Raw genomic sequence first — 22,552 nt, forward strand, 5'->3', positions numbered from 1 at the left:
TTTGAGAATAAAGTTTGGTTTTCCGAGGACGGGGAGGGGGAGGGGGAGGTTAGGTTAGTTATATTCCTAGCATAATATGCAACCTAAAGGTTAATTTATAAAAAAAGAAGCTGCTACTTTTATAGTGTCGTACATAATATATAAAGAACACCCAAAATTGGCCCAGTGGAGAAACAGATAAGTTATGCCAGGACTTAAATCAATGATCGTCCTCTCTCTACAGGTCACATTTAAACTTGCCTTGTCCACTCCAGGGCAATCCCTGGCCTTGGCGTCTGCCCTGGGACCTCTCCAGCCCCTGCCCCAAAACTAGGCCTGTCCTGGGAGGCAGCCTGGCCCCGCTAACTCTTCTCTCCCTGGGTCAAAAGAGCAAGGTGAGTTCTTCTGTTCACACTTTGCTAACCAGCTGCACCTTGCTAACCAGCTCCAAAGGCTTCTGAGGTCCTCACATTGCCTTACTTTTCTACGCTTTCATTTTCCAGTTCATCCTTACAAACAGTTCCATGGTGTACATTTCCACACAACAGTTTTCCTGGTGGTGGAGGCCAGGCCCGAACCTGGGTTTCATTTTCTTTGAGCGATGTTTACTGCCTGTAGCTTATACATTTCCATGGCAAAAACAATTCCTTTGGGGTTCTCGGCCTCATCAAATATTCTCTCTCTCTAGAGTGTACACACTCTCCTAAACACAGCAGTCTATGTGGATTTCCACCGCCTTAGAAAGGGGTCACTCTGTGGTACAGACCCTGGGCACCTCATTCAGCTCGAGCAGTGGTCCCATGTCTCCCACAGGTGTGTCTGTAACCACCTCCTCCTTATGGCCAGGAACTGGCTGCGGAATCCTTCCCAGCCTGCGGGAGGACGTCACCTCCAAGCCTCTGGGTGACCTGCAGAGGAGTTACCTGTGGCCGCCAGGCCGGCCCTGGACGCCTCTTGGACCCACCCTCTGTTCACTGCCCACCCTTTCTCACCAGGTCAGGACCCGCCGGGGCCCGGGGATCCTCCCAGGGCAGCAGCCTCGCGGGAGGGCCGCCCCACCCCTCGCCACCCTCACCCCGACAGGCTCCGGGCCGCGGGGCAGGGCGGCGGGAACCGTTTTCAGGCCGGAGAAGAGCCCGTCGGGAAGGAGCCGCCGTCCCCTCGCCCAGCCCTGCAGCCTCTTGCCCTGGCTCACCTGCAGCCCGGCTTGGCTTCGCTCAGGGTCACTGTTTCCTCGGCATCGTGCCGCCTGGAGAGAGCTGCCGATCGGGATGGGACGTTGACCAGGGAACCTGCCCGGGGGGCGGCGGCGCCGGCTGGGGAACCAGGGCTTCGGGAGCCTCGGGCTGATGCGCGGCCTCGCGACCCCGCCCAGCGCCGCTCAGCTGACCGCCTGCCGCTCCCTGCCCGCGCCGGGGAATTTCCCGGGCCCCGCCCATTCCCGGCCCCGCCCGACCAAGGCCCCGCCCGACCAAGACCCCGCCCCGCCCCTTTCCTGCGTCCTTCCCCAGCTACCCACCCTCGCGGTCCGCGCGGGGTCGAGGCTGGGACCCGGGTGAACAGGGTCTACGCTAAGGCGTCACTGTGACGGCGTTAATCACAATAAATCATGAATCAAATGCAGTGTGCGGAGTTGGTCTTCCCTGTGTCTGCCCCGCAGATCCCTTAGTGGAGGCTAGAGCCGCAGGGAGGTCGCTGCCGCCCACAGAAAGAGGCGAATCCCAGGCATCCTTGGAGGGAGGCCTCCATCTGTGCTTTTTTAAAAAACGCTTACATCTAGACATAGTTAACTGAGCATACATATCTTTCCACCCGTTTTTGCTTTAAAATACACTCAAAAAGTAGAAAGCCTGCAGGATGCTTCTTGGGCTCTTGTTACCGAAAACAGGCTCCGCTAACCTCCGGGCGCTCCAGGTGTGCGGCTCCGGGATTCACGGGTGCGCGGGGATTGCATCTGGGAAGCAGCCTTGCTGGTGTGGAGGAGGGAAGCTGCCCCCGGATTAGGCAGTAGGATGACAAGGTAGGAGGGAGAGCCGCCCTGTGTGCATCCCGAGCACCCGGGCAGCGCCTCAGGGACTCGGTCACCGACACGCGCAGCGTCCGATCGCGAGGTCGGAGGCCTGGGCCAGGCGGTGCTGCCGGCCCCGGGACCCTGGAGCAGGAGGAATAAACAGAAATGAGGACGGAGACCCAGGTGGCCTGGGAGAAGCCTGGGGGCAAGTTTGTGCCTAAACCCAAGAAGGGCGTGAAATCCGGGAAGAACTTGATTTACAAATGGAGGCGCTGGCGCCGCCCAAATCCGTGCGAATAAGAGCACGTGGTTGCGCATCCACGCTGCTTACTGGTTGGAAGGAAACGCAAAGGAGAGAGAGAAAAACAAAAGCAAAAAAAAAAAAAACCTCTGATCTGAAATAGAAAAAGGCAGATGCGCCCCCTCCTGGTATCTCCGAAGGATTCCGCTTCGCTGTCTGGACCTCCTGCTGCCTGGCCAACCCTGACCCTCAACCCCGCCCCTGAGGCTAACCGCAAGAGCGAGGCAGGGAAGCAAGCAAGTCAGACTGCCCCGGACCCAATTCCCGGCCCTCGAGTTGGTGTGGTGTAGGAGGGGCAGATGAGGCTAGAAGCTGCTTTATAAGGAGTGAGCCTGGGGGTGGGAGTGGGGAGAAATAGAGAATTAAAAAAAAAATTTTTTTTAATCAGTGGAGGAGAGCCAGGCGCGGTGGCTCACGCCTGTAATCCCAGCACTTTGGGAGGCCGAGGCAGGCAGATCACGAGGTCAGGAGTTCGAGACCAGCCTGGCCAATATGGTGAAAGCCTGTCTCTACTAAAAATACCAAAATTAGCCAGGCATGATGGTGCTCTCCTGTAGTCCCAGGTACTCGGGAGGCTGAGGCGGAAGAATCGCTTGCCCGGGAGGCAGAACTTGCAGTAAGTCGAGATCGTGCCACTGCACTCCAGCCTGGGTGACAGAGTGAGACTCTGTCTCAAAAAAAAAAAAAAAAAAAAAAATTCAGTGCAGGAAATAACTGATCATTCGTGAAAAGGGCCTGGAAAAATATATACAGAGAGAAATGGAATGACGTTCTCTAATTTTTGTTTAACTACTGGGATAATCCAGGCAGAAAAGATGGCGTCACAGCTGTACCCTGGGATCGGCGGAAGAGAGTCCCTTCGGGGCCTGTAAGGGGTTCCTGGGGGTAAGTCATACTTCACTAGGCTCCTTTTACTATTTAAAACTCTATAGGTGGGGCATGGTGGCTCACACCTGTAATCCCAGCACTTTGGGAGGTCAAGGCAGGAGGATTGCTTGAGCCCAGGAGGGAGAGGCTGCAATGAGCTGTGATTGCACCACTGCACTCCAGCTTGGGCGAGAGGGAAACTTTGTCTGGAACAAAAACAAAACGAGAACAAAACAACCCTATGAAAGTGAATGAAAATGAGCATCAGTGAAGCTATGAGCCAAGGGAAGAAGGACACCCACAAGCTGCCCACGGCTTTGGTGTGGGAGGCTCGAGGTGAGTTTCTGGTAGAGAAAGCAGTCAAAGTTGTTTTCTCCTGAACCGTTGCTCTCAGTGGCGGGGTGCGGGGTGGGGGGTGCCCTGAGGCACTGCACACACCCATGCACACACACTTCCCCCCCAGCCACTTCTTAGCTATAGGACCTTGACCAAGTCACTTCATCTTACCCTTCCTCATTCCCTTTATCTGTAAAATGGGGAGTATAGTACGCTCCCAAATCCAGAAAGTTCTAAGGACCAAACCTTTTTTCCTGACCTGACCGAACTGATGGAAAGCTATTTACAGTCCCTATTTAGGTCCCTTGATGTGATTTTAAAATTTGTTTTGTGAAGGAAAATTGATTACTCCATAGGAGAACTGCGTCAGCCCCTGTCAGGGTGTTATGTGATATAAATCCCATGCATTGAATAGCCTTTTGAAAATCCCCAGAATTCTGGACTCTAAAGCAGGGCTTGCCCTAAAGGTTTTATTTTATTTTTTGAGGTGGAGTCTTGCTCTGTTGCCCAGGCTGGAGTGAAGTGGCGTAATTTCAGTTCCCTGCAACCTCCACCTCCTGGGTTCAAGCGATTCTCCTGCCTCAGCCTCCAGAGTGGCTGGGATTACAGGCGTGTGCCACCACACCCAGCTAATTTTTGCATTTTTAGTATTGATGAGGTTTCACTATATTGACCAGCCTGGTCTTGAACTCCTGACCTCAGGTGATCCACCCACCTCGGCCTCCCAAAGTGCTGGGATTACAAGTGTGAGCCACAGTGTGCAGCCACCCAAAATTTTTAGATAAGGCATTTGGACCCACAGCCCTCACCTAAGGATGCTGAGAGGATTAAAGAGGAAATATGTATTCAACACCTAGAAAAATGCCTGACACATGGTGTTTGTTGCTGTTGCTTGTGTTAGAGCCGGTGCTGTTTCTTAGCCTGGATCCTCCCGTTTGGTGACTCCATCCTCCTGCACACTTTCATGGGTAGATGGAATCTAAATGCAGTGAAAACACTGAAATAATAGCATGCTCTTAGCTGATTTGCTGATGTGATTTTGTGGTGGGTAAATGTAGAGCAGTGTGGGAGGGTGTTTAGTGAGATCCTAATCCGTGTTTGATGTTCCTTGTGTTCCTTTCTGCCCCAGTCTCCTCTGTTTGGAGTTAGCAACGAGTCCCTTCGGGCTTCCTACCTTCAGGAGTGTTGGCTGGACTCCTGGCAACAGCTCTTAGAAGTACAGCCTTTCTTCTTGTCTTTTGAGAAAGCCTGATCTCAATATATCCATGATCTACCACAGATGTCCTGGAGGAAGAGGAGCCAGAGCTGGGTGACATGGAGGCTTTCACAGCGGTTGGAGGCAGGAATGACTCCCCCGCCCCCAGATTGGGAGGAGGAGTGGGATGGTGGTCTTATGAGCGTCAAGGACTCAAGCCTTAGTCCCTGCAGCACCCAAACAGACAGCAAGCTCTTGGGTTGCACCTACTGGACCTCGGGAACCTTCTGCAGATTCTGCTGCCCAGGCTTGTCATTGGCAACAGCAGAACCTGTTTCCTAGAAGAACCATTTGATAATGAGGGTATCAGTGGCAAGGTTGCTGGGGTGAAAAATAAATGGCCCTTACTTCAATGGGTACCAAAAGCCCTCCTGGAGTTTTGCATGGCCTTAGAGAAGGAGACCTCTCCTCTCCAGAACCCAGTGGTGCCTGAAAATAGGTTTCCCTACACCCCTGTAGAACTGAGTTTAAAGAAAGTAAAGAGGCCTGGGGTGGTGGCTCACACCTGTAATCCCAGCACTTTGGGAGGATCATCTGAGGTCAGGAGTTCAAGACCAGCCTGGGTAACATGGTGAAACCCCATCTCTACTAAAAATATAAAAATTAGCCAGGCAGTAGTGGTGCGCGCCTGTAATCTCAGCTACTCAGGAGGCTGAGGCAGAAGAATTGCTTGAGCCTGGGAGGCAGAGGTTGCGATGAGCCAAGATGGTGCCACTGCACTCCAGCCTGGGCCACGGAGTGAGACTCTGTCCAAAAAGAAAGAAAAAGAGAGAGAGAAGGAAGGAAGGAAGGAAGGAAGGAAGGAAGGAAGGAAGGAGGGAGGGAGGGAGGGAGGGAGGGAGGGAGGGGAGGGGAGGGAGAGAAAGAAGAAAGAAAGGAGAAAGAAAAAAGAAAAGATATGTAATATTTTTATATGCATCTGAGCTGGTAGACTAATATTCATACTTGCTACCCCAGATGCCAAAGACTACATATGCTATGACTCCATATGCATTAAATGTCCAGAAAAGGACAATAGAAAAAGACAGAAATCAGACCAGTAGTTGCCTGAAATTGGGGATGGCTTTGACTGCAAAAGAACTCGAGGGGATTTTTGGGGGATGATGGAAATATACTAAATCTGGATTGTAATGATGGTTTTACAACTTTTTAAGTGTAATTGACAGTCATGAATCATACACTTACAAATGGGGTGAATTTTATGGCATGTGGATTATACCTCAATAGAGCTGTACAAACAACACCAAAAAGAACACGACCTAATAATTATGTCCAATAAAGCAGGGGTCCCCAACCCCTGGGTGGTGAACCAGTACTGGTCTGTGGCCTGTTAGGAACTGGACTGAACAGCAGGAGGTGAGCGACGGGTGGATGAGCATTATGGCCTGAGCTCCGCCTCTTGTCAGATCAGCAGCTGCATTAGATTTTCATAGGAGCATGAACCCTATTGTAACTACACATGCGAGGGATCTAGGTTGTGTGCTCCTTATGATAATCTAATGCTTGATGATCTGAGATGGAACCATTTCACCCCAAAACCACCCCTGCACCCACCACCATCCATGGAAAAATTGTCTTCCATGAAACCAGTTCCTGGTGTCAAAAAAGTTGGGGACTGCTGCAATAAAGGGTGTGCCCCTGCTCCTGTGAGGCCACTGGTGTGGTTGCTGCATGAATCATCTGCCCTGTGGTCGACCTGGGTCTGGGCTTTGTCTTCAGCTTTAGTTTGATTCAGTTCATCAACAGTTCCAAATATTCCGAGGATGAGTTCCTTGGAAAGTTCAACAGAGAGTTACGATATGACCCAGCAATTTCACTTCTGGGTGTACACTCCAAAGAACTGAAAATGGAGATGCAAACAGGTGCATCTCTATGCCTCTAATAGGTTGCTTTCCTTTCCCTGAAATCCAGCATGAAAGCAGCTCCCTGTATGTTGTATGGCTGAAGATGTATGACTGAAGCCTCCATCAGAATGAGGCTCTGGGATTAGGGTCCAACCTGCAGCCTCAGCCAAGTACCCAGAGTCCCAGGGACAATGGCTCTGCTTTGAGACAAGCCAGTTCACGGTGTGTGTGCTGTGGTCCGCTCCTCCTTCCTCTCCTTCATTCCGTGTTTTTTGTTTGTTTGCTTTTTGAGATAGCATCTTGCTCTGTCACCCAGACTGGAGTGCAGTGACATAGTTGTGGCTCACTGCAGCCTCGAACTCCTGGGCTCAAGCAATTCTCCCACCTGAGCCTGCCAAGTAGCTGGGACTATAGGCATGCACCACCACGCTGGGCTAACTTTTATATTTTTTGTAGAGATGGGGTTTCACCATGTTGCCCAGGCTGGTCTTGAACTCCTGACCTCAAGTGATCCTTCCACCTCGGCCTCCTAAAATGCTGGAATTACAGACATAAGTCTCTGTGCCCGGCCTGCCCCATGTTTAAAAATCTTGAAATAGGCTGGGCCCAGTAGTTCACACCTGTAATCCAGCACTTTGGGTGGCTGAGGTGGGCAGATCACGAAGTCAGGAGATCGAGACCCTCCTGGTAAATATGGTGAAACCTCATTTCTACTAAAAATACGAAAATTAGCTGGGCATGGTGGCACACGCCTATAGTCCTAGCTACTAGAGGCTGGGGTAGGAGAATTGCTTGAACCCGGGAGGTGGAGGTTACAGTGAGCTGAGATCGCGCCATTGCACTCCAGCCTGGGTGAGTATAATAATAATAGTAATAATAATCTTGAAAAGTAAACTCATTGGTAAAGAGCCAGGTATTTACCCTTTAGGTTATGGTTGGCCCTCTGTAAATAATGGGTAACAATGCTGCTTATTAATTACTTCCTATGCCTTTCCCATTAGAACCTGTCTAATCCCTGCCGCCTTTTGTACCGAATCAAAGTAGAGCACAGATGAAATGTTAAGTCTTTGCTTCCTCGTTTTGCTATAAAACTGTTATGAGTTCCTGCAGCAAGATTTTCTGTTTAAGTATTAATTAGCCAGAGCTGGTGATTTGCGAAAATAATCACTGTAATGCACCACAATTCCTTGTCATGGTCTGAAAAATACTATCATTATCTTCTTTGCATGCCTGAGGAGTGAAAAATGGCCTGGCTGTCTAAGTTTAGACATAGTTTTAACTTCTTTGGAATAAATAATTGATCAGTAGTAGGAAAGTACAAGTGATTTGTCTTTTTTCCATCTCACTTTTTTTTTTTTTTTCCCAAACAAAGGTGTCTCACTTCTCTGAAAAAGTGCATAGTGGAGTAAGGGAGGACACAGAGACCTGGGTTTCAGTCTACCCGGGCCCTACCTGAGAACTCAGTTAGGGGCAACATCCCCTAGGCTGTGGCCTCTTCATCAGTGAGGGAAATCAGGGGCTAAGACAGGTGACCTCTTAGCCTCTTTCCAGCTTGAAAAGAATTAGAATTTGTTTTTCATTTCTTATATTTGGTATCCGATTTTAGTAGATGCCAAATTAATTTGAATTTAAGCCTCTTCCTTCTGTAGAGGCTGACTTAATGCTTGGCTGGTGATATGGTTTGGCTGTGTGCCCACCCGAATCTCATCTTGAATTGTAGCTTCCATAATTCCCGTGTGTTGTGGGAGGGACCCGGTGGGAGATAATTGAATCATGGCGGTGTTTTCCTCCATACTGTTCTCATGGTAGTGAATAAGTCTCACGAGATGTGATGGTTTTATAAGGGGAAACCCCTTTCACTTGGTTCTCATTCTCTCTCTTGCCTGCCGCCATGGAAGATGTGCCTTTTGCCTTCCACTATGATTGTGAGGCCTCCCCAGCCACGTGGAACTGTGAGTCCATTAAAACTCTTTTTCTTTATTAATCACCCAGTATCAGGTATATCTTTATCAGCAGCATGAAAACAGACTAATACAGCTAGTTAAATTATCATAAATGATTGTACAGTTTGAAAAGTCAGTAACTAGTAACTCCCTTGTTTTTTTTTTTTTTTTTTTGAGACGGAGTCTCGCTCTGTCACCCGGGCTGGAGTGCAGTGGCCGGATCTCAGCTCACTACAAGCTCCGCCTCCCGGGTTTACGCCATTCTCCTGCCTCAGCCTCCTGAGCAGCTGGGACTATAGGCGCCCGCCACCTCGCCCGGCTGGTTTTTTTGTATTTTTTAGTAGAGACGGGGTTTCACCGTGTTAGCCAGGATGGTCTCGATCTCCTGACCTCATGATCCGCCCGTCTCGGCCTCCCAAAGTGCTGGGATTACAGGCTTGAGCCACCGCGCCCGGCCAACTCCCTTGTTTTTGAAAAAAAAAGGTAGATCACAATACACATGCCTTAGCTAGATTGTCTGTGCCTTTTATACCCACAAAAAGTCAACATTTCTCTCACCAGGTTGCCTTGACCCTTTTCAACTTTGTGGGCAGAGTTCCTGGTCCCCTGTCATAGGCCAGGAGACAGTCATTAAATTTGTAGGCACATTGCATTGTCTTCTGGAGCAGTAATACAGATTTCTGGTGGGGGCTGGTCTCATCAGATCTGCACAGCTGGATGCCAGCAACATTTTCCTTCTTTCTTTCCTAAGGCCCATGTTCACTTCTCTAGCTGCTGTATCTTTAAATTTTGCAACTGGTCACCCCTTTGTTATTCCTGACCTCATCCATTCCTTTTTCTGAATCTATTGGGAGCCAAGGGAGAAGATGACTTAGGTCACACAGGAGTTACTCCAATGTGGGTTAGCTTTACAGAAAGCAATTCTCACCAAGTTAATTTGATCTGACCCCAGGGAGGCAGAAAGAAATCCCAGCCATAACAGACTTCTTGCAGAGACAATTGGAGATTCATGGACTATTATGGCAAAGGTGGCCAAGTTTTGAAGGGCTGGCTGTGAAAACTCCTAGAGGAAGATCTATTAGTGAACTTGGAAACACTTAGGCAGTATTTCCCACTGCAACAATTTCAGATACTTCAAAAGCTGATCTTACATAAATTTAGAACTTTCCCATTCACTGTGTCTTATTATAATTCTAGGAAGCGGCTCCATTCTGTCTATTATAGAAACAAGAGAAGAGCCTCTGTGAATCTTTTTATAAAATGTTTTCCTGTCTACCTTGGTTCCCATACTCACGAACTGTTTAATTTACCTTAAGCACAAAATTTGGTTGGCTCAAGCGAACTTTCTTTGTGTGTTGACAACGTGCCCCCCTCCACCACCTTCGCTGTTGCTATCTGCACCCTGCACTCTTTCTTCTTTGCTCTTATCTGCCACCCTCCAATTTTCCACCCTCCCCCCTCCTCCCACCATCAGCCCTTTTCACTGCAAGGCTGTATGACACAACGCTGACACTTTGGTGTTCTTTCAATTTAGGGTGGCGTCTTTCCAGAGCCTCTGGCATTTAGGATTATTTCTAATTCTGCAATAAAAGCCTTGTCTGCAAAGGAATTTCAGGGATCTGCCAGCAAGGAGGAATTTTTTTTTTTTTTTTTTTTTTTTTAGTGTTGGCCTTTTCTCAGTAAGCTTGAAATCAGACACTTAGGGAATTTCCATCTTGACTGCAAAAAAGGTTATGTATTTGACTGTGTTATTTAATAGGGGTTACACTTGGAAGCTTTTATGCAGATGGAGTGGAGAGAACTTTAGGATGATGAGATGTAGCTGAGGAGATGAAGGGAGTTGTTGAAGACAAACATTTCTGCCTTGGGTGACTGAATGGATGGTAGCAATATTAGCTGAGATGGTGTTTTGGTCCATCCTGGCTGCTGTAACAAAATACCATAAACAGAGTGGCTTATAAATGGAAATTGGTTTCTCACAGTTCTGGAGGCTGGGAAGTCCAAGATCGAGGCACTGGCAGTGTCTGGTGGGGCCTGCCTCCTGGTTCATAGACATCATCTTCTTGCTGTGTCCTCACGTGGTGGAAGGGGTGATGTAGCTCTCTGGGGTCTCTTTCATGAAGGCACTAATCTCATTTATGAGGGCTCTCCTCTTGTGACCTAATCACCCCCCAAAAGGCTTCACCTCCTGTGATGGCTAATACTGAGTGTCAACTTGATCAGATTGAAGGATGCAAAGTATTGTTTCTGGGTATGTCTGTGAGTGGGTTTTAAGATTTGTGTCAGTGGACTGGGAGAGGCACGGCCACCTCAGTCTGGGTGGGCACCGTCCAATTGGCTGCCAGTGAGGCTAGAAAAAGCAGGCAGAAGAAGGTGGAAGAGCAGACTTACTGAGGCTTATGGCCTTCATCTTTTCTCCTGTGCTGGATGCTTTCTGCCCTTGAACGTCAGACTCCAAGTTCTATGGCCCTTGGACTCTAGGACTTACTCCAGTGGTTTGCTGGGGGCTCTCAGGCTTTTGGCCACAGACTGAAAGCTGCACTGTTGACTTCCCTACTTTTGAGGCTTTGGGACTTGGACAGAGCCACTACTGGCTTTCTTGCTCCTCAGCTTGCAGACAGCCTGTTGTGGGACTTCAGCCTGTGATCATGTGAGTCAATTCTCCTTAATAAACTCCCTTCAATATATGCATCTGTCCTTTTAGTTCTGTCCCTCTAGAGAACCCTGACTAACAACACCTCCTAATATCCTCACCTGTGGGTGAGGATTTCAATCTATGGATTTTGGGAGGACACAAACATTTAGACCCTAGCAGATGAGAAACTTAGGACAGGCAACTGCCCTGGAGGAAGGAGATTAGTTCTGAGTAACTTGCATTACTTGTGGGATAGGTGAATGAAGAGGTCCACACCTATTTGGAAAAATGGGCTTGAACCTCAGGATAGAGATTAAGCTTGGAAATATGGACTTAGGAGTCATTCTCAGAGACCTCCTCTAAAAGGGCTGAATTCTAGCACAATTTGCAATTGCAAAAACGTGGAACCAACCCAAATGCCCATCAATCAATGAGTGGATAAAGAAACAGTATGGCCGGGTGTGGTGGCTCACGCCTGTAATCCCAGCACTTTGGGAGGCCAAAGGCGGGCAAATAACGAGGTTGGGAGATGAAGACCATCTGACCAATATGGTGAAACCCCGTCTCTACGGCAATACAAAAAAAAAAAAAAAAAAGAAGAAAGAAAATTAGCTGGGCGTGGTGGCACGCACCTGTAGTCCCAGCTACTTGGGAGGCTGAGGTAGGGGACTTGCTTGAACTCAGGAGGTAAAGATTGCAGTGAGCTGAGACCGCACCAGTGTGTTGCAGCCTGGCAACAGAGTGAGACTCTGTGAAAGACAGAAAGAAAGAAAAGAAAGAAGGAAGGAAGGAGAAAAAAAGAAAGATAAAGAAAGAAAGAAAGAAAAGAAAGAAAGAGTGATATATATATATATATATATATGAATGAATACTACTCAGCCATAAAAAGGAATGAATTAAAAGTATTGGCAGCAACCTGGATGACATTAGTGACTATTATTCTAAGTGAAGTAACTCAGGCATGAAAAACCAAACATTGTATGTTCTCACAGCAGTGAGGATGCAACGGTGTAAGAATGACACAATGGACTTTGGGGACTCATGGGGAAAGGGAGGGGGGTGAGGGATAAAAGACTACAAATTGGGTTCAGTGTCCACTACTTGGGTGATGGGTGCACCAAAATCTCACCTACCACCACTAACGAACTTATCCCTGTAACCAAACACCACCTGTTCCCCAATAACCTTTGGAAATAAAATAAAAATAAAAATAAAAAGCAATGTCTGAATTCTAGAGAATTCCTCCAATTTAAGGGGAGCTCAAAGAAAATAAAAATTTGGAGAGGACAGAAGAGGGAGCATCCAGATAAGAGAAAGAGAAACTAGGAGACAGCAATGTCCCCGAAGTCAAGGGAGGAAAAGTATCAGGAAGGAGAGGGCATTGAAGGTGTTCAGGGCCAGAGTACCCAGAGGAATGGGGACAGAAAAGCAGGTTTGAGAACTGAAGACTTTAATCAATCGATGGGACAATAGTCCCAGCCACTTCAAAGAATAAAACAATAGCACTAAGTTGTTTACTTTCATTCTTCATATGATTCATATAAAGAATTCATAGTAAGTGTTAAACTTATAAATACGTGTTCACTTACAAATATTCATAAATAAGTGTTCATTTATAAATATTCACAAATAAGTGTTAAATAAAGTCATTAAGACAACTCTTTCTAAAGAGTTGGCCACTATCTGTAAGCTCCAAGATATATTTTATAGGGTCAGCTATGTAGTTTTTGGTAGTCTTGATACTTTTCCTTCCTTGACTTTGGGGACATTGTTCTCTCCTAGTTTTGCTTTCTCTTATCTGGTTGCTCCCTCTTCTCTCCTCTCCAAATTTTTATTTTCTTTGAGCTCCCCGCAAATTGGAGGAATTCTCTAGAATTCAGTCATTGTTTTTATTTTTATTTTCATTTTATTTCCAAAGATTATTGGGGAACGGTTGGTGTTTAGTTACAGGGATAACCTACATAGCTGACCATATAAAATACTACATAGGTGTTTTATACATAGTTCTGAATCAGAACCTGGAGAATTTGAGGAGGGAATGTGTTGTAGACCTATTCTACATATATCTCAATATTCAGTTAATATTTCTTTCTTCTATTCTTTCTTTCTTTCTTTTTTTTTTTTTTTTTTGAGACAGTCTCACTCTGTCACCCAGGCTGGAGTGCAGTGGCATGATATTAGCTCACTACAACCTTTGCCTCTCAGGTTCAAGTGATTCTCCTGCCTCAGCCTCCTGAGTAGCTACAGGTGCCCGCTACCATGCCTGACTAATTTTGGTATTTTTAGTAGAGACGGGGTTTCACTATGGTAGCCAGGCTGGTCTTGAACTCCAGACCTCAGGTGATCCTCCTGCCTCGGCCTCCCAAAGTGCTGGGATTACAGGCATGAACCACTGCGCCCAGCCAATATTCAGTTAATTTTTAAAAAATGCTTTCCTCCTTTCCATCTTGTCTCCTGAATGCTGCTTAACACCTCATTTGCTTCTTTTGCCCATGCTTTTGGAGACAGGGCAGGCAGGTGAGCGACAACCTGTCTCATTCTATTCCCTTGGTAGCCTCGATTTTTTGCAGTGTGTCATCTACAGCTTAGTTTTCATCTCTAACTCTCATATTACTTTTCAAGATCAAAAACCTATTTCTCAATATGATTCATGCTCCTTGGAGACTTGTGCTAATTATAGTTTGATAATATTGACTCTGCTGGATTTGGGGCGATGTCATTTTATGACGTCCCTTTCTTGTGTTTATCAACACTGGTTTGCTCAATTCACGTTTCCTTTTCATTTATACCAAGAATTACATCTCTCCAATAGACTTAGAATCTTTCTATCTTTGGAGCAGCATGTAAATTTTTTCTATCCTTCTCAACTTTATTTCTAAATTGTTGAGTCTTTTTAATGATAACTAAAACCAACACTACTTTTACAATGACTCGATGGTGAGAGTCAAACTTCTTGTATCAAGTTTGCTAACATAAATTTACTGTAGATTAGTCTTTTACTAGGATTTGACCGGGGCGGCCATGTGCAGTTGTACAGACTGTTCACTGCATCCCCAAGGGGATGGATGCAGGCTGAAGCAAGCCAAGTCATGCACTTTGGTGTGAAGCTGCATCTTCCCAGGGAAGTAACTCCTTTCTCAAACGCACACAAAGACTTTTTACCAACTAGTGGAATTCTGGATCTGATCATTTTATACAGATCCTCAGCTTGCAATGCTATCCGTGCAGTCCTTGCCAAAAGGTTCCTAATGTGAGCACATCCAAAGTCTGGAGGACCACAATTGCTAGTGCACCAACCTTGTAGACCTCTTACCTTCAGGCTGTAGATATACATTCTAGCCCATTGCAGAATACACAGGAAAGCGGCGGCTATGGCTTCTCTATACTCCTAGCTCTCTACTCCAGTTTCTCCACTGATCGTAGACCATACTTCTTGCCCCAATATAGCTTATCCTTTTATAGTAGGGAGGAAAACTTCTACCCCTTAGGACCTCCTATTTTTCCCCAGACTTCCATCGCCCTTCTGTGCTTCGATCTCACCTGCCCATTTCAGGGTCCTGACTTCTCTTGTGCTGGTTTTTAGCCTTCTGTCTGGTCTTGTTACCAGGTGCCCTGCTAAGAGGAGTGGACATGGAGAAGGGAGCGGGGCAAACAGGGTGGGTCAGATATCATCAGCACTGTTCCTAGCACCTTTGTTTTCTTCTTTTTTTTTTTTTTCTGAGATGGAGTTTCGCTCTTGTTGCCCAGGTTGGAGTGCAATAGTGCGATCTCGGCTCACCGCAACCTCTACCTCCTGGGTTCAAGCGATTCTCCTGCCTCAGCCCTTGAGTAGGTGGGATAACAGGCATGCACCACCACACCTGGCTAATTTTGTATTTTTAGTAGAGACAGGGTTTCTCCATATTGGTTAGGCTGATCTCAAACTCCTGACCTCAGGTGATCCACCCGCCTTGGCCTCCCAGAGTGCTGGGATTACAGGCATGAGCCACTGTGCCCGGCCTTGTTCCTAGCACCTTTTATGCTCTTCTCTGTATCTTAGGCCTTAGAAGCCTGGGGACTATATTTCTGAGATGCATTTGCCAACAGGCTTTAGGATACAGCTTAGAAGATACATCTGTGCCAGGTTTGAAAAGCTGAGGCTGCAACACGTGTGTGTGCTTCCCACAGATTAATCTGCAGCCCCTTTCATGTTTCCTTAACTGTTATTAGCCCAGGGCTGTAGGCATCTGGGACCACTGGCAGTGGTTTTCTGCATTTTACTCACCTCTGGGTGGCAGGTGCAACTTCTGACCCCCTGAACCAACCACAGCTTTGGTGGCAACTTTGAAAACTAGGATTGAATTCCTTGAAACTCATTGTAGAAATCTTTTACAGAGGCTGGACGTGGGGGCTCACGCCTGTAATCCCAGCACTTTGGGAGGCAAGGCAGGCAGATCACGAGGTCAGGAGATCGAGACCATCCTGGCTAACACAGTGAAACCCTGTCTCTACTAAAAATACAAAAAATTAGCCGGGCGTGGTGGTGGGTGCCTGTAGTCCCAGCTACTGGGGAGGCTGAGGCAGGAGAATCGCTTGAACCCGGGAGATGGAGGTTGCAGTGAGCCGAGATTGTGCCACTGCACTCTAGCCTGGGTGACAGAGCAAGACTCCATCTCAAAAAAGGAAGAAAGAAGGAAAGAAAGAGCAAAAGAGAGAAAGAAAGAAAGAAACCTTTCACAGAGAGGATTCGGAGTTTTATTAATAACTCCCAAAATATTCCAAACAATTGCCTTAAATCTTAAATATTGATGAGAATATTTACTCAATGACTTGGAATTGTCATGCTAACTTTGGAAATATCTTAAAAGAATGATTATTCATCTACTTTGCATTTGAAACTTACAACTTTTGGGTTTCACTTCCTTTATTATTCATGTAAGAAGTATTTACCAAGTAAAAGCTACTTGATTATAAATCCCCTAAGGGACTTGCTCCATGAATTATTCTGTTTCTCATATGAGCCATCTTTCCTGCTTCCCTTGGCCTAAAAACACGTGGAAGTTTCTACCAATCTAAAAATAATAACTAAATAACAAGGCCTCTCTGGGTTCATCTTTTCCCTTTAAGACCATTTTTTCTAATTAATTATCTTTTCATCCAAACTTCTTCAATATATACTTGGTCTCTTGAATTTCTTTTATTTATTTATTTATTTATTTATTTATTTATTTATTTTTGAGATGGAGTCTTGCTCTGTCGCCCAGGCTGGAGTGCAATGGCTGGATCTCAGCTCACTGCAACCTCCGCCTCTCGGGTTCACGCCATTCTCCTGCCTCAACCTCCCGAGTAGCTGGGACCACAGGCGCCGGCCACCTCGCCCAGCTAATTTTTTGTATTTTTAGTAGAGATGGGGTTTCACCGTGTTAGCCAGGATGGTCTCGATCTCCTGACCTCGTGATCTGCCCGTCTGGGCCTCCCAAAGTGCTGGGATTACAGGCGTGAGCCACCGCGCCCGGCCTCTTTTATTTATTTTTTTAAGAGGGAGTCTCGCTCTGTCACCCAGGCTGCAGTGCAGTTGTGCAATATTGGCTCACTGCAACCCCCAGCTCCCGGATTCAAGCGATTCTCCTGCCTCAGCCTCCGGAGTAGCCAGGATTACAGGCATCTGCCACCACACCTGGCTAATTTTGTGTTTTTAGTAGAGATGGGGTTTCACCATGTTGGCCAGGCTGGTCTCAAACTCCTGACCTCAGGTGAGCTGCCCACCTTGGCCTCCCAAAGTGCTGGGATTATAGGTGTGATCCACTGCACCCGGCCTCACGGTCCCTTGAATTTCTGATGTTTTATGGAATATTTGAAAGTTTTCTGCCTGGAAAGGAGGGAGGACTGTGGATCAAAAAGTTTGAGTTAAACAAAATATTGGAGATTCCTTTCCAGGGCCTTCAATATGCTGATATGCATTACAAAGCCCCAGAATGGGGGTAGGGATGTGGAGCACAGATTTCATTGCTTTCTGAATGCTTTGGACTGAAAATCTATCTGCTGTGTCCAAAATCGCTAAGGACCTCCCGTTGTTAAATTCGATGGGCATGTAGCAGGTTGTGGAATTGTTAGCAGAAGAAACTGACACGTGAAAGTTGCCAGCCATTTCTATTTCTGGCATGGGGACACTGAGTCATCTTGAAGCTGACTTCTTTGGGAAGAACCACGGGAGTGGCTCCTTTTAGTGACAGTGCCATAAAGTTTTTGGGGTGCGCACACGACAGCACGCTCACTTAATATTCCCTTGCCTGGGACTGGGACCTGGACTTGCTAGGCAGACCCCAGTGCCTTGATCTCAGGTTGCTGGGGTGGTGGTGGCAGTTTGCCTGGAAGCCAGAATGCTTTCTGGAAGGAAGAATGTTGACCTTTCAACTCTTCTTTTTGTTATTTTGTCAGGATCTTCAGGAGGCCTCAGAAAATAGTTCTCTTCTTCCCTGCCTGGGTTCTGAACAAATGTGAAACCAGAGAAAGGCAGATGAGAGATTTAAAACTTCTTTGTATGTGGCTGACAAAGGCTTGGTTGGAGGGTGTGACTTTTCTGTTGGGGAACCTCACCTGCTAATGGGGTGCTCTAGCATTTTCCAGATGTGTCCACAGAAGCCTGGCCCCTGCACCCATCCTGTGTTCTCCTTCCTCTCCCTAGACAACCTCACTCCTTCTCATGGCTTTGCTCACCTCCTCCCCACATCTTCAGACCTCTGTAATCCACTGAGGGCTGGCAACTTTTTGGGCACCTCAAAATCAAGATCTCACAATATTACCGGAAAGAATTCCTGATCGAGACTCCAAGAGAGAGTTATTGGATCTCGTGCAAGAAAAAATTCAGGGTGAGTCCGCAGTGCAAAGCAAAAGCAAGTTGATTAGAAAGTAAAGTGGTGAGGCCGGGCGCGGTGGCTCAAGCCTGTAATCCCAGCACTTTGGGAGGCCGAGATGGGCGGATCACAAGGTCAGGAGATCGAGACCATCCTGGCTAACACGGTGAAACCCCGTCTCTACTAAAAAATACAAAAAACTAGCCAGGCGATGTGGCGGGCGCCTGTAGTCCCAGCTACTTGGGAGGCTGAGGCAGGAGAATGGCGTAAACCCAGGAGGCGGAGCTTGCAGTGAGCTGAGATCTGGCCATTGCACTCCAGCCTGGGCAGCAGAGCGAGACTCCGGCTCAAAAAAAAAAAAAAAAAAAAAAAAAAAAGAAAGTAAAGTGGTGAAAGATGGCTACTCCATAGATAGGGTAGGGCATTCCCGAAAGTAGGAGAAGAAACACGTCCACCCTAGGTATAATACTCATTTGTGTAGGATAAAGAAGGTCATGGGGAGATGTGCTCTGCTACAAGGGTTTGTGATAAAGTACTGATTTTCTTAATTACTGTATCTTGCAAGAATTGATAGTACTATCTTTAAAGCAAAATTAGGGATGTTTCTGTTCTCAAGATATTGGGATATCAGGATGTTATATGTAAAATGCTTATTCAGAAACAGAATGCTTGTTCCTTGGTACCATAAGGGAAAAAAATCAGCATTTAGACAAAAAGTTTTCTCAGCAAGGTAATTTTACTTTCTGCAGAAAGGGTGCTCCTCAGAGATGGAAAAATGGCAAGAGCATACCTGAATAAAGGAGGGAAGCAATTTCTATCCCTTACGCAGCTTGTCTCTGCTACTGTGTGCTGTCTCCATTGGCTGGAGCCAGACCTCACAATCTAAACTGAACCCAACTGGCTAATAATTTAAAACTTTTCTAAATAGGTAAAAGCAATGGAGAACAAAGGAAAATAGGAAGTTGCTTACAAAAAGGCTTAGAAAGGTAATAACATTCCCAAATAAGGAAGCAGCATAGGCTGTGAGCTGGGACATGCCTGTGAGTACCTCCAGCACAGGTATCTTGGTTAAAGTACAAGGACATAGAATGTACTATGTGCCTGTGAGCATGTTTAACAGCTACATAGCATAGGGCTTAACTAAGAGTTATTAGCACAAAGCAAGGAGGCTTGAAGGAAGTTAGTCTTTAAAAGAAACTATTATTTCTAACACAATTTATTCTCTAACAAAAAGGGAAAGTTGGAAGGTGAAACTTTTTACTTTCTACAGTTCCCTCCTTTTCATTTTATAGTTTTTTCCTCTTCAAACTTTCTTAAGATGTCTTGGTCTAGGTGTTTTGCTTGAGTTTTTTAAAAGAAAAAGTTTTTCTGGTTGATGAAATGCCAGGGTAAAAGGGATAGCCAGTTGAACTAGAGCACAAGTACTGCTCTAATTAGTTGGCAGAATGTCCAGTAAAGGTCCTCTACAATACTACCATACAGCCACTTGGGACGAATAAGGGTGAACTGATGGGTCAGCTCTTGGAAGTGCCTGATCTCACTGCATCCTGTTAAGTCTCCAAGGAATGCCAAATTTTCCCCTTGTCGTTGGAGACACGAGGTAAAACTGATCTTGAAAGATGGAGGGTGGATGGCCCTCGGGGGCTGACCTGCAGGGTACTGCATTTTAGGAAACAGCGGGGAGAGGCTGGCACAGTTCACTATCCCAGGCTGTAGGATTTTGAAAAAGAGCTACCATGCAGTCCATGTCTTGTCGATTACAGGATTATCCGAGCGGAAAGGGGACAACCTGGACCTCTGGCCTACCGTGCACACAAGCGTAACAATTGCTTTTATTTAGAGTGCCGACAGAATAGTTAATCCATTTTAGCCAGGCATTGACATCCTGATATCTTGTCTCAATTGTTCTTGTTTGCCTTAGGTTTTTGCTTTTACTATAGAGACTTTGGTCTTGTCACTGTGTCTGGGAGGAGTGATAACTAAACAGGCATTAAAAGTAATAACTTGAGGTGAGTTAGATTTAGTTACATTAATAAGATGGGGAGTAGTTAAAGGGACGAAAAGATTAAGTTTTTTTAGCTTTAACTTGGTAGGGCTTGACTCTGGTGGAACAGTGGCCCATGACTCTGATGGTGATGTTGCTTTCTTGACTCAGGTATGATGTGTCCATCCTTTTCTGCTGCGTGAACGGCAGCCTCAGTGGTTAGCAGCACAAGGTAAGGTCCTTCCCACGCTGGCTCAAGTTTTTCTTCTTTCTATCCTTTGATGAGGATGTGGTTTCCAGGCTGGTGCTGGTGTACTGGAAATTCTAGGGGTGGTACCTGTGCTAAAGGACTTTTAGTTCTGAGGGAAGGGGAAGTGGAAGATAAACCTAGTATGTAATTTCTGAGAAACAGATCTTTTGTTTTAAATGAGGGGACATCAGCAGTGGAATGTAAGTAAGACAACCTACAGGTATTTTTTTGACTGTATAGTCTCTAGTGCCTTCTTGCTGAGAAACGTCCTTTTTAAAAAAATTTTTACTTACGTTGTTTCTGAGCAACCCTTTGGGGCTCCTTATTTTGTTAGAACTTTGCATACCTTGGGGCTTGAGGCCCCAGGGTGTGGTGTGGCCCTGCCCCCTTCTCAAGGTCTCGGCCTCTCTGTGGCCCTCATCGCCCTTGTGCGTTGCGGCCTTGGGGATGAGGGGCCTTGTGGCTTACCCGGTCACCCCTGGACTTTGCTCCCGCCCGAACCCCCACTGTCTGGCCTCTGGCCTTGGGCGGTGCTGCGCAGTCTACCGGCCGCCTGGCCCCCTCCGGGACATAGGAAGTGTCTGTCCGTGGCTAGGTCCCCCTGCTGGCTTGTACCCCTGCCTCTCTAGGAGCCGCTGGAGGTGGAAACTTGTTGGTATTAACTCTGTGCTAGACGGCCCCTAATGGGTTCTTTGATGCAGTTGGAATAAGATTTTCTTTATCAGGGTTTGGATAATATTTCTCTTTGGTGTAGCGATATTTATTTTTCTTTTGCATTTTCTTTAGCACCTATTTTTTAACCTTTTAATGTAGGTAAAAATCCATATTCTTATGCCTCCTTATAATCCTTTTACTAAAGGTATATTTTATTTTCCTTATATACCTTGCACATAAACTGTTTCTTTAATAGTTTTACATTCAGGAGGCCTAATTACTTTTAAATTATATAGTATTTCTTGCGTAAATTCTCTTTTATAACTTTTTTTACGGCTTTCACGATCTTTGACATGCCTTAACTTTCTGACTTCCTTTTACACTATTTCTCTCCCTAGTCTTACCTTCTGTGTCTTTCTCTGATCTTTGTCTCTTCCAGTCTCTCACTTATTCTCTCCCTCTATCTTTCTTTCATTTGTGCTCTCTCTCTCTGCCATGCCCTGTTTTTCTCTCCATTACACTCAGTCTCTTGGGCTGGGTGGGATCCGAGCGGCTGTAGTCTGGGACCCGAGCCACCACCGGCCCAGAGGCTCGGCAGATGCGCGGTGCAGGTTGTAGGAGTCATTAACCCTGGGCCAGGGGACGCCCCTTGTCTTTCCTCCTTATCTTTACATTCACAGCCCTTACAGCAACTTTCTTGGACCTTCTTCTTTAAAGTACTGACCTTGCCTTCTTTCTCTTTGCATTCTTGAGTTCCCTTTCTTTTTTCTTTTTCTTTTTTAACCTCGTCAGAAAATTTTGGAACTTTGCCAAAAGACTTTTGCTTTCTGTCTCTGCCTTTCTTTTTCTCTCTCTGCTGGTCTTCGCTGCCTCTGCCAGCCGCCCACACTGCTGTTCTCCCTTCTCCTTCCCCTTCCCCTAGGGCGCGGGCAGTGGGAGTGGAGCTTAGCCTCTTTCTTCCCCTGAGAAGAGGGGAAAGGGAAGTTTTGAATATCCTTTTTACTACTGGAGGTTTGTGTGATGTTTAATCTTCCTCTAATGGGGATTTTTCACCTTTTTTTAACCTCTAAGACATCCCGACTCAGGAATACTTCACCACCATCCCAATCCCCTCGACCCCCACCCCCACCCCGCAGCTTTGCTTTCCTGGTGCTGACCTAAGGAATGCTTTTCCGCTCCTGCTGTTTCTCTTACCTTGGTATGTGTCCCAGCCAAGGAATGCTTTACTGCCCACGGCGTTTTTTCCTTTATCCTGACTAAGGAATGCTTTACTGGCTCCTCCAGTATTTCCTTCCTTGGCTCCTGCATGAGGTCGCCTGGTCCACGTGGTCTGTGAGGATCCATTATTCCAGGTTGCCGGCCAGTTTCTTTCTGCGTTGCTGAGAGTGCGCGTTTATTCATCACACCAGGTGGGTCTCGATTCCTTACGCCTGAGGCCACTGGAACGAGCGCCTCCTCTTGAGAGAGGACTAGAGGCCGCCCCGGAAGGAGAATGTGTTCCCATATGTGCCACCATTTTGTTATACGTAAAATGTTTATTCAGAAACAGAATGCTTGTTCCTTGGTACCATAAGGAAAAATCAGCGTTTAGACAAAACGTTTTCTCAGCAAGGTGGTTTTACTTTCTGCAGAAAGGGTGCTCTGCGAGGAGCACACCTGA

At 46.6% G+C, this 22,552-nt stretch overlaps 1 protein-coding gene and 1 pseudogene across 4 annotated transcripts in view; one reads left to right on the plus strand and one right to left on the minus strand.

Annotated features, from left to right (window-relative positions):
- OPTN (optineurin) overlaps nt 1–1,822 on the minus strand; it is a 36,839-nt gene extending 35,017 nt beyond the window's left edge. Inside the window, exons 1-2 of one of the 4 annotated variants that reach the window (XM_023223178.2) lie at nt 1,499–1,822; nt 1,175–1,271 (exon numbers count right to left, since the gene is read on the minus strand). The gene's annotated coding sequence lies outside the window, so the exon portion shown is untranslated. Of the gene's footprint in view, nt 1–1,174; nt 1,417–1,498 lie in introns of those variants that run through there. The other 3 variants (XM_023223174.2, XM_023223179.1, XM_023223173.2) reach the window with 3 other exon arrangements.
- A 582-nt stretch (nt 1,823–2,404) lies between these two features.
- The window catches only part of LOC111549955, a 59,746-nt pseudogene continuing 39,598 nt past the window's right edge, over nt 2,405–22,552 (plus strand).

This window comes from Piliocolobus tephrosceles, chromosome 9, assembly GCF_002776525.5.
Source record: "Piliocolobus tephrosceles isolate RC106 chromosome 9, ASM277652v3, whole genome shotgun sequence".
Taxonomy (NCBI): Eukaryota; Metazoa; Chordata; class Mammalia; order Primates; family Cercopithecidae; genus Piliocolobus; species Piliocolobus tephrosceles.